The 10,960-nt window shown below is 40.8% G+C and overlaps 1 long non-coding RNA gene across 1 annotated transcript in view; it reads left to right on the top strand.

Annotated features, from left to right (window-relative positions):
- The first annotated feature begins 1,748 nt into the window (after window positions 1-1,748).
- Window positions 1,749-10,960, top strand: part of LOC309636727 — a 464,863-nt gene continuing 455,651 nt past the window's right edge. Inside the window, exon 1 of the long non-coding RNA XR_014250181.1 lies at window positions 1,749-1,769. This is a non-coding gene — a long non-coding RNA (uncharacterized lncRNA). The remainder of the gene's footprint in view (window positions 1,770-10,960) is intronic.

Here is a 10,960-nt window from a genome sequence, read left to right as displayed (position 1 = left end):
CCCTAAACCAGCCTTCTGAGCTCTAGAATCTTACTCCAGCCTTTCTTAATCTCTCACCATGTTCTTAGCCAACGCAGTTTGAGACTTGTCTATCATTACATGTTTGTGTAAATGTGTGTGAGAAATTCTAATAGAAAGGCAAAGCCAGCAACCTGTTTGAAGTATTTTGAGTAATGGCAAGGTAAGGAATTAGAGGCAAAAACTAAAAACTCTTTCAGAAAACAATATTGAATAAACAAAACCTTACACATAAAACATGCACAGAACTTAACCAAAGAACCTGTAAACGTAATAAATTGTACAGTTCAAGTTAAGTGATGAGAGATTTCAAAGAAGAGAGTTGGGTTTTTGTTTGTTTTGTTTTTACCAGTAAGGTAATCAATCTATTGATTGATTAAATCTCTAGTGCATACTCAGCACCGTCTTGTATTATGTACAATTCCCACTCAAACCTGCACACACACACACACACACACACACACATACAAACACCAGTATATCAGTGCCTGAATCAGTCACATAATAATTCAAATAGGGTGATTATATCTCTACTAGTTTATGGAAGAAAAATAGAACTTTCTACCACTGGTTGACCAAGAACCAATTTTCCTTTGGAGAAAAAGGAAATCATTTGCTTCCATATGAAACAGAGATAAGCCCTCAAAAGTTGGTTTATTCTTTTTATATTGTCCACAGTCTTGAAATTAATTACCTCTACAATTTATGGCAGAGATTAGAAGGCTCAACAGTTTCTATTCATTCCAAATAAAGACTATCAGAGTTTTGTGCTTGCAGACTTAGACTTAGGAAACATTCACTACAATGAAAAGAACATGGAAAAACCTTGAAATCCAGTAGTTAGCAACTTAGCCTGAAATAATATTTGTTTCTTCCTTACATCACAGGTAGTTTGATTGAAATTAATGTGAACCAATAATTTAAGTCATTTATTCATAAATTTTGCATTGAGCATCAATTATATACAGCACACCAAGTAGCAGGTAAGTTAACAGAGGACAAAATTGCACACCTAACATATTTAAAATAGCATAGGGATCAGCAAACTACTGCCTGCTTTTATAAATAAAGTTTTATTGGGACACAGCCACACCCATTTGTTTATGTATTATTAAGCAGAGAAGAGACATGGTGGACAGTTGAGAGGTTTAGTCCATAAGCATTTATAAATGCTGCCTGGACACATCCAGAATTATTTCATGGAAGTAAGAGATGTGATTTTTGCAGTTTAGACAAGAGAAAGCCAAGGAAGTACTGCTTAAGATACATATTATCAATCAAGATGGTGACATAGGTTGTTCCTGACTCCATTCTTCTCACAAGAAGACCAAGGAGCAAATATCCGTAAACAGGACACCACTGTGAAAATCCCAGAACTGCAGGTGAGGCTGAAGCACCCCCTGGACTACAGAGACGGTGAAGGAGCACATTACAGAGTAAGAGGAGGGCTTCCCTGGTGGCGCAGTGGTTGAGAATCCGCCTGCCAATGCAGGGGACACTGGTTCGAGCCCTGGTCTGGGAAGATCCCACATGCCGCGGAGCAGCTGGGCCCGTGCGCCACAACTACTGAGCCTGCGCGTCTGGAGCCTGTGCTCCGCAACAAGAGAGGCCATGATAGTGAGAGGCCCGCGCACCGCGATGAAGAGTGGCCCCCGCTTGCCGCAACTAGAGAAAGCCCTCGTACAGAAATGAAGAAACAACACAGTCAAAAATAAATAACTAAATAAATAAATTTATTTAAAAAAAAAAAAGTGAGAAGAGCAGCTACATTCTGCCGGCATTGCCCCTCCCCCACACCGGCACAGCCACACCCCTTCACCGAGAAGGCCCCCTGGGTTTATGGCTTCTCCGGAGGGTAAAGAGAACCCACCGTGGGCATTCGGTTCCCCCAGCATTGTGGGAAGCTCCCCGAGAGGCTCATGCCGGTCTTTTCCATGGGGATCCCTGGGGAAATCTGTGGGACTTGACCCCTGGGGATTAGATAGGGATGGAGAAGGAGGTGGAGGCTTATGGCAACCAGGGTTCAGATCTTGGTGGACTGTCCAGCTTGCAGCAGCGCCCAAACAAAGATCCCAGACAGCAGCTCTGTCCATCTGCACAGCTGAGGGTGGCCCAGTCTGGCCAGGGAGCTCAGTTCTGTCTAATTTGGGTCAAGAGGCTGTACTGGCCATGGAGCCTCTTACCACCCAATTTGGGAAAGGATGGAAATTAGCAGTCCCGCCCAACTGCTGAGTGTAGCCTACAGTCCAGCCTGACCAGAGAACCTGGGCAGCCCTGGAACCCATCCTATAGCCCCACCAGGGCAGGGAGCCAAGCCAGCAGCTGAGCATAGCCTCTGGCGCCACGTAACCAAAGAGCCTGAACAGCAAGCCCAGGCATCCCAGAGCCCAGCCTGCGGTACCCCTGAGCTGCGGAGCCCAGCCTAGAGCCCACCCCAACAGTAAAGGCCAGCCTGCAGCCCTGCCCAATTGCTGAATAAGGCCTGTGGCCTTGCCCGGCAGGGAGCCCTGGCAGTGACACTGCTGCCCAGTCTCAAAGCACAGCCTGCAACCCCATAGGACCAGGGAGCCCTGACGCCGAACTTGCCGGACGGCAGAGAACAGCCAGTGGCCTACATAACTATGAAGGCTAGCCTGTAACCCTGCCCAAATTCAGGCGCAGCTTGTGGCCCCAGCTGATGGCAGAATCCGGCCTGAGGCCCTGTTTGTGATGAAGCCCAGCCTGCTGTACCATCCAATCTGGGAGGACAACCCCATCCAACCAGGAGCAATTTTTTTTTTAATTTTATTCAAGTATCCACGGAGATACGTTATCTGTCATTAGAATTAGTTTTTCTCACGTGAAACACAAATCTTGTAGTTTTTTTATTGTGGTAACATGTTGGATATGAAACTCTTCCTACTACTGATAACAAGAAGTTTTCTATTTGAAAAGTAGCTGTAACCTCACTGTGACAATATCTCCAGAGTCTGGTCTCCAGCTGTGCCTTAAAGATGGCACCACCATATTAATGATGTTCTTTACAATTCCCTTTAAATATTCACACGTTCCACATCAATTCTACACAAGGCATTGTCTAAGACTCCATAGAACATATAAAAATGAAGCAGAACCAGTTTTCCTCAGAAATGCTAATAAGAAAGAGAAAGCCATGACATAAATATCTGGAACACAAGTTAGAATGTGATGGGACATTTTTGTTCTGAGACCCCTTTGTATTGGAGCCAACTTACTCTAAATGTGCTTCTGTGACCTCCTCATTTATACCTCATTGGTCAAAATGTACCAGAAACCATTTTATGTTATTGCATTGCAAGAGTTTTTTCATTCAAAATAGGAACTTGTGTCAGGAGCTGTAAATATATACCTTCTAAAAACAGGCTTTTGTAATTAAACTAAACACATTCCCTTCTTATGCCTCTTTTCCCACCTCACCACAGAACCGCATAGCATTAACTTACAGATATTTATGTACATGCCCTAAATGTTTTTTTATATATGTACAAGTATGGAGCAATATACTTTCATAACTTATGTCTTCCAAGTATCTTTTACAAGTTATGTAAAGGGTCCCTTGCAAAAAATAACAAAAGGCCTAATTTTTCAAGAACTCTGAATTGACAATGCACTGTAATGATTAAATGACTCTTTTCTGCCTGCCCACAAGATAGTGGAATTGCAGTTAACTTGAATGCATCAATGCATAAACAATGACTAAGTTATACAAGTAACTCCAGTGGAATTGCTATGTTATTCTGTCCCACAAATGTCGCAAGCAAATTTAGCAGCAGGTGCTCAAACAGTATGGGCACAATGTTTCTTTTATATATTATTCCTCTGAATTTAAAATATAAAGGCATGAAATGTATACCCCTATCATAGAGATGCTTCATATTGCATTATAAATTCTGTTATGTAAGTCAATTATCCAAAGTCAAAAATTGACTAAAGAGTTTAAAGCTAAGAGTGGGACTCTAAGATTCTGATTCCTATATTTTCAAATTCTATTTCAAATGGACATTAGTACAGGGCAGTGACAAGAGCAGGTTTTACAGCAGGAGAAATTTTGTGTGCGAGTCACATGATCTGGCAACCGCAACTGCTTTCAGGAGCCAAGCAAAATTAATGGTTTGAGAGAGTGGTGAGATGACAGTTCCTCTGTTTAGAATCTGTGAGGGTTTTTTGCTTATATTCAAGATCTGGAACACCCTACCCTGTGTGGGCCATAGAGAACATCACACTGAACCCATTCGGTGCTAGTCTATAACACTAAAAAAATTACAAGAGCTTAGCTAAGGAGCTGCATAGTCCTCGATGGTTTTATTTGTAAATTTCAGAAAAATGGGTACTCAAAGGCTGCTGTAGTTCAGGAAATCTCTGTGGAAATACAACATACAAACCTGCACATGCCTGTGCTTCTAGTATGCAAGAGAGAGAAGGTTCACTGGCATGGCAAGTCATGGTAACACAGAAATTCAAGATGTTCAGCTGGGGAGCTCAGTTTTACCGACAACAAAGACACCAAGGCAAGGGTGATGATAAATTAATCACGTCTGTCCTCACCCTCTGTCTCAGAAACTAGATCTCTTCAGCACATTAAGCTTGGAACCATCTTTCAGAAGTGACTCATATTAACCAGATCCATATGGGCTGATGTATAAAATGGTAGTTAATTCGCATGGAATGAGAACCACAATATCCAAAGAGAACAGACACACGGAGATTACAGCCAGTACAACCTCTCCTAGCAGGCACGTTACATGACAAGTCAAATTACTATCAAAATGCCAGTGTATTAATTGATAGAGAATTCTAATTGCCAAGTGGGCCAAACATAAAAATTCTTTGGCAGTGCATCTCTTTCGTATAAACAAGCAACATGGAAAATGAATTGTTCATCAGATGTTTGCTAGTATATCAGTCTTGAAACAAAAACACATTGTTTGCTGTTTCGATGCTTATTGATTCAGGCTTGGGTAACCTGATCCACCCTCCCCTGGAACCAGACAGATGGTATATTGGGAAGTGCACCCTCTTCTTTCACTATGCTTGGAAGACCAGAGCCTCAGTTACTAGTTATACCCTCCTCATCAAAGTCCTCTTCCTAACATTTATGGACGGTTTTTAGTCCATCTCCTCCAAGTCATCCCCTTGGCTTTTGAAAGAACTTCTTAAAAGTTCTTCTTTTTTTTTTTTTAATTAATTAATTAATTTATTTTTGGCTGTGTTGGGTCTTTGTTTCTGTGCGAGGGCTTTCTCTAGTTGCGGCAAGCGGGGGCCACTCTTCATCGCAGTGCGCGGGCCTCTCACTACCGCGGCCTCTCTTGTTGGGAGCACAGGCTCAGCAGTTGTGGCTCACGGGCCTAGTTGCTCCACGGCATGTGGGATCTTCCCAGACCAGGGCTCCAACCCGTATCCCCTGCATTGGCAGGCGGATTCTCAACCACTGCGCCACCAGGGAAGCCCAAAAGTTCTTTTTTTTAAAGAACTTTTTTTAAGAACTTCTTAAAAGTTCTTTCCAGCTGCTTTCTTCTACCCTGGAGTTCAAGAACTGAAATACCTTCTCACTGTGATCCTTCAAGATCCTGGGGGTTTGAAGGTGGTGATGAGACGTCTCATTTTGTTTTATGGTTTGTTTCTCACTTCCTTTTGCAAAATTATACCATTTAAAGTTGCATGGCATTTCAATTTTCCCCTAACACTAATTTCTTGCCCATGAGTCCACTCTTACTTTGTAAAAGCTGTGCAGGTCTCCCATGATGACTTTTAGGAAACCTCACACCTCTTGTCCAGAAGCCATTGTACACCTCCCTCTCTGGCCGTGTATTTCTTCAAATATGTTATTCTACGTCAGTCACACTAGGCAAGCTAGTCCAGTGAGGAAGTGACACTCTAAGACACACAAGCAACACATTTTTGGTGTTTACTTTAAAGATCTCTACACTAGCACGGTCACAAAAATGCCTTATGATTCTTGCAAAAGTTCACTGTTGCATAGGACATATGTGACCCCTCCCAAAGAAAAGTATTAATTCATTCTAGGAAGATAAGCATTTCACCACCTCTTCTGTTATTTGCAAACTCCCCCTGTCTGCACTGGAGTTACCTTGTATGCTTACCATGCAGAGCGATGCAGAGCAGTTTTAGTTTCTTTCTTCTACTTCTCCATCCAATCCTTGCTCCCACCCCCATCTTTAATATTATGCTTGCTCAAATCTATGTATAACAAGAAATTAAGAAATAAGCGTATGACTGGTGCACATACATCCTAATGGCTGCTCATTAGCTACACAAAAATCTCAGCTGAGACTTTTAAAATGAACACTGAGAAATGGTGAAAACGTAGACTTGACGTTATGTATATTTTACCACAAAAAAAAAAAAGAACACCTGTAAGGTGTTTATCAAGCTGCCATCTTCCTTCTCAGACTGAGCAGAGAGTGGGAAGGATGATAGTTTCCTTAGCCTAGTAACACCCCTTTAATTCTCCTTTGTGTGTTGTTTATTTCCATTGTAGAATAATCCCCCTTATGATTGACACATTCTTTCTTTAGATATGTTAATATATTAACAATGCCTTAAAACTTACAACAGTATAGTTCAGCTAGCCTGGAAATCATTCTTCTTTTGCAGAGGACATTCAGGGAAAACATTATTGCTTGTGTTTCAAAGTTATTTGGGATCATTTTACCATTGTTTCAGGGCATCACCTACTTTTGCCTTAGAACATTTTCCTTTATTACTTAACTTCTTATATGTAAGAAGTTATTATATATAATAATGACTGTATTCATTAAAAGCACAGATTCCAGAGCCAGATTTTCTGGGTCTGAAGTTCCAACTAATCCACAAACTAGTTGTGTGGCCCTGGACAAGTGATTTGATCTTTCTGTGTCTCTGTTTCCTTAGCTGCAACATAGAAATGATAACAATATCCTCCACTAGGTTTGTTTTAAAAGCAAGTGAGTTAACAGATGTAAAGTATGTGGAACAATGCATGGCACATTAACTATTATTTATTGAGCTTATACTATGGCTGGGTACTAGGAATACAATGAAGAGAAAAAGAGATTTGGACCGTAAAGCGAAAAATGCACTTTTTTTTTTTTTTTTACTTTGCTAATACTACTTTAAATATATGGGGATTTATTCCCATAACGACCAACTCTCTGACACCAGCTGGGTACCCAATTCAATTCAGCTCTGTCACTAGCTACCTGGAGATAGCATCAGATTCCGCAGGTTAAGGGCTCAATTCTCACAAGACTGCCTCCACTTCAGCTGTAAATTTCAAGTCCCAGGTTGTCCCAGGTGCTTCTGATTGACCAGCTATAAATCAGTGTTCCCACAACTCCCTCCCTGGATGTGATCATTTGCTATATCAGCTCACAGAACCCAGTGAAACACTGGCTTACAGTTACTAGTTTATTTTCTAGTAAGGGATATCATAAAAGATACAGATGAACAGCCAGATGAAGAGATACATAAAGCAAGGTCCAGAAGGGTCCTGAGTACAGGAACTTCTGTCCCCATGGAATGGGAGTGCACCACTCTCCTGGTACATGGATGTGTTCACCAACCCAGAAGCTTTCCAAACCTTAGACTTTGGGGATTTTTTACGGAGACTTCATCTCATAGGCATGATCTATTACTAATTCAGTTTCCAGTTCAATTCTCCTCTCTGGAGAATGAGGGGTGGGGATGAAAGTTCCAAGCTTCTAATTATGGCTTGGTCTTTCTGGTGACGAGCTGCCATCCAGGAGCCCACCAAAAGTTGCCTCATTAGGACAAAAGATACTCCTATCACCCAGGAAATTCCCAGGGATTTAGATGCTCTGTGTCAGACACCCCTATTACCTGGGAAATTATAAGGGTTTTAGGAGCTTTTGGTCAGGAACCAGGTTCAAAGACCAAATATTAGCTGGAACTGGGGCAGAGACATACATACATTCTTATTTCAGTTCCTTTCTCAATAGAATAGATGAAGTTTTTATTGTATTTAAAGTGACAGACCAAAAACTCCAGTAACCCAGGCACATAAATAAAATAACTACATGCTACAATGGAGCTTATGAAGGAAAGAGGAAAAAAGAGTTGTGATAGAAATGATAGGGAAATTTGTTTAAATAGAGCAGTCAGGGAAATCTTCTTTGAGGTGATAACAGTCAAGAAAGTGAACGATTACCAATTCAGAGAATGGTGGCAAGAACATTCCTGCTGGGGGAATAGCAGTGCATACAAAGGACTTGAGGTCATGAAGAGCTTGGTGTTTAAGTAGCTGAAAGAAAGTGTTGGGAAAGATAAAATGTGTTGTTTGGTGTTATTTCATAAAGTCAGTCATCTGCAAATATTAATGCAAAATTTCTTATTACATTCATGAGCTGTGTGGCCCAGTGCCTGATTCCAGCAGTTTCTCATGTTGGTTTTTATAATTCAAGGCAGAACTTGGCAAGTTATCAGATGAGGGTAAAAAAAGAAATGTTATAGAATCACAGAGCAAAAGAAATTAATTTTGCAAATTTACCATTTTAACACATGTTTTGAGATAATCTGCCTTCCCAAGTATCTAGTGATTTTACAATTTTGGTCCCAATTCCTATACATGGATGTGTGCACCAACCCAGAAGCTTTCCAAACCTTATACTTTAGGGATACATGAATTTATAAAAGGATCTAAATCTGGATGCAAGCTGTAAGACTTCACCTGTGACACCATAAATGGCACCAAAAAGTTGCTGACAATGATCCCCAGTGAGAAGCAGAGGGAAAGAGACAGACTCAGAGCCAGAGAAGGAAAAAAAAAAAAGAAAGAACAAAAATACAAATGGTCAGGAGAAAAATGGACTGCAAAACCCAGGCAGGCGTGAAGAGATCTAATAACTTGAGACAAGAGAGAGACTGACATACAGTCCTGAAGGACAAGAAGAGGTCACCCAGCCTGGATTGCTGTCACAGACAATGCCATGCTACAGCATCAAATTATTGTTCCATATTGAATATCCCAGTTGTAACTGTAGCATATTTTCATGTAAATAATCTGACCCGCAGGTTTCCACAGAAGGAATTCTGGCAGATGGAGCCAACTTCTAGAACTGTGTAACACCAAAAGCAACATCTGGTAGAGCCCCAGGAGAAGTTCAATGAACCCTAAACTATCGACCAGGTGGAACGCTTATTTGATGAGGTCGCAGGGAAGATGCAAAAGAAACACAGTGCAATGAGAGGAGGAACTCTTCTGTAAGAGGGAGTGTCTATTGGGCACATCCAAATGTTCCTGATATAGTAGCCCCATCTTTATGACCAGACACAGCTTATCGTCTTAAAAAGTCACAGGCAGAAATGTCAGTCACTTCCTAAAATATGAGTAACCAAAAATCCCAGATACTATTTGTACCACAATCTAGCCATGAAGTGGAGTATATTGACGGCCAGAGATTGATAACAGAGTGATTGTTTTTTGAGATGTCCTGGTATGGGGTTAAGAACACGCTATCCCCCGGTCAGAATGGCTATCATCAAAAAGTCTACAAACAATCAATGCTGGAGAGGGTGTGGAGAAAAGGGAAGCCTCCTACACTGTTGGTGGGAATGTAAATTGGTACAGCTGCTATGGAGAACAATATGGAGGTTCCTTAGAAAACTAAAAATAGAGCTACCTTATGATCCAGCAATCCCACTCCTGGGCATATGTCAGGGGAAAACCATACTTCGAAAAGATACACGCACCCCCAGTGTTCATTGCAGCACTATTTACAATAGCCAAGACATGGAAGCAACCTAAGTGTCTATCGACAGATGAATGAATAAAGAAGATGTGGTACATATACACAATGGAATATTAGCCATAAAAAAGAATGAAATAATGCCACTTGCAGCAACATGGATACACTTAGAGATTATCATACTGAGTGAAGCAAGTCCGCAGAGAAAGACAAACATCATATGATATCACTTATATGTGGAATCTAAAAAAATGATACAAATGAACTTATTTACAAAACAGAAACAAACTCACAGACTTAGAAAGCAAACTTATTGTTACCAAAGGGGAAGGTCAGGGGGAAGGGGTAAATTAGGAAGTTAACATTAACATATACACACTACTATATATAAAATAGATAATCAACAAGGACCCACTGTATAACACAGGGAACTCTACTCAGTACTCTGTAATAACTTACATGGGCAAAGAATCTGAAAAAGAATAGTTATATGTATATGTATAACTAAATCACTTTGCTGTACACCTGAAACTAATACAACATTGTAAATCAATTATACTCAAATATAAAATTAAAATTAAATTAAATTAAAAAATAAAGTGATTATGGAAAAAAAAAAGCAAGGCAGAAATGGAGACACAGGTGTAGAGAAAAAATGTATGGACACCAAGGGCAGGAAGTGGGGGCAGTGTGGTGGTGGTGGGATGAATTGGGAGATTGGGATTGACATATATACACTAATATGTATAAAATAGGTAACTAATAAGAACCTGCTGTATAAAAAATAAGTAAATAAAATAAAATTCAAAAAAATAAAGTGATTATGGTAAGAATAATAAATAAATGTAATTAAAAAAAGAACACACTACCCCCAAGTATGGCACCTTGACATGGAATATTATAAGCTGAAAGAATTTGAGAAGTGGCAAGTGCAGGAAGGACTCTGACCTCTCCCTTCTCCCCTGAAGCAGGTCGTAAGAACCTTGTGTGACAGATGTCCTCCCTTTACCAGGAGGAAAGTAGCACCTTGATCTCTGAAGACGGAGGGACACTGAGAGGACTATATCTGGTAGTATAAGATATAGTCTGGAAATTAAAAACAGCTCTCTAGGGCCTCCCTGGTGGTTCAGTGGTTAAGAATCCACCTGTCAATGCAGGGGACATGGGTTCGAGCCCTGGTCCAGGAAGATCCCACATGCCGCGGAGCAACTAAGCCCATG

Source organism: Balaenoptera physalus (assembly GCF_965194825.1).
Source record: "Balaenoptera physalus genome assembly, chromosome: 10".
NCBI lineage: Eukaryota > Metazoa > Chordata > Mammalia > Artiodactyla > Balaenopteridae > Balaenoptera > Balaenoptera physalus.
This window is presented reverse-complemented; position numbering and strand designations above follow the sequence as displayed.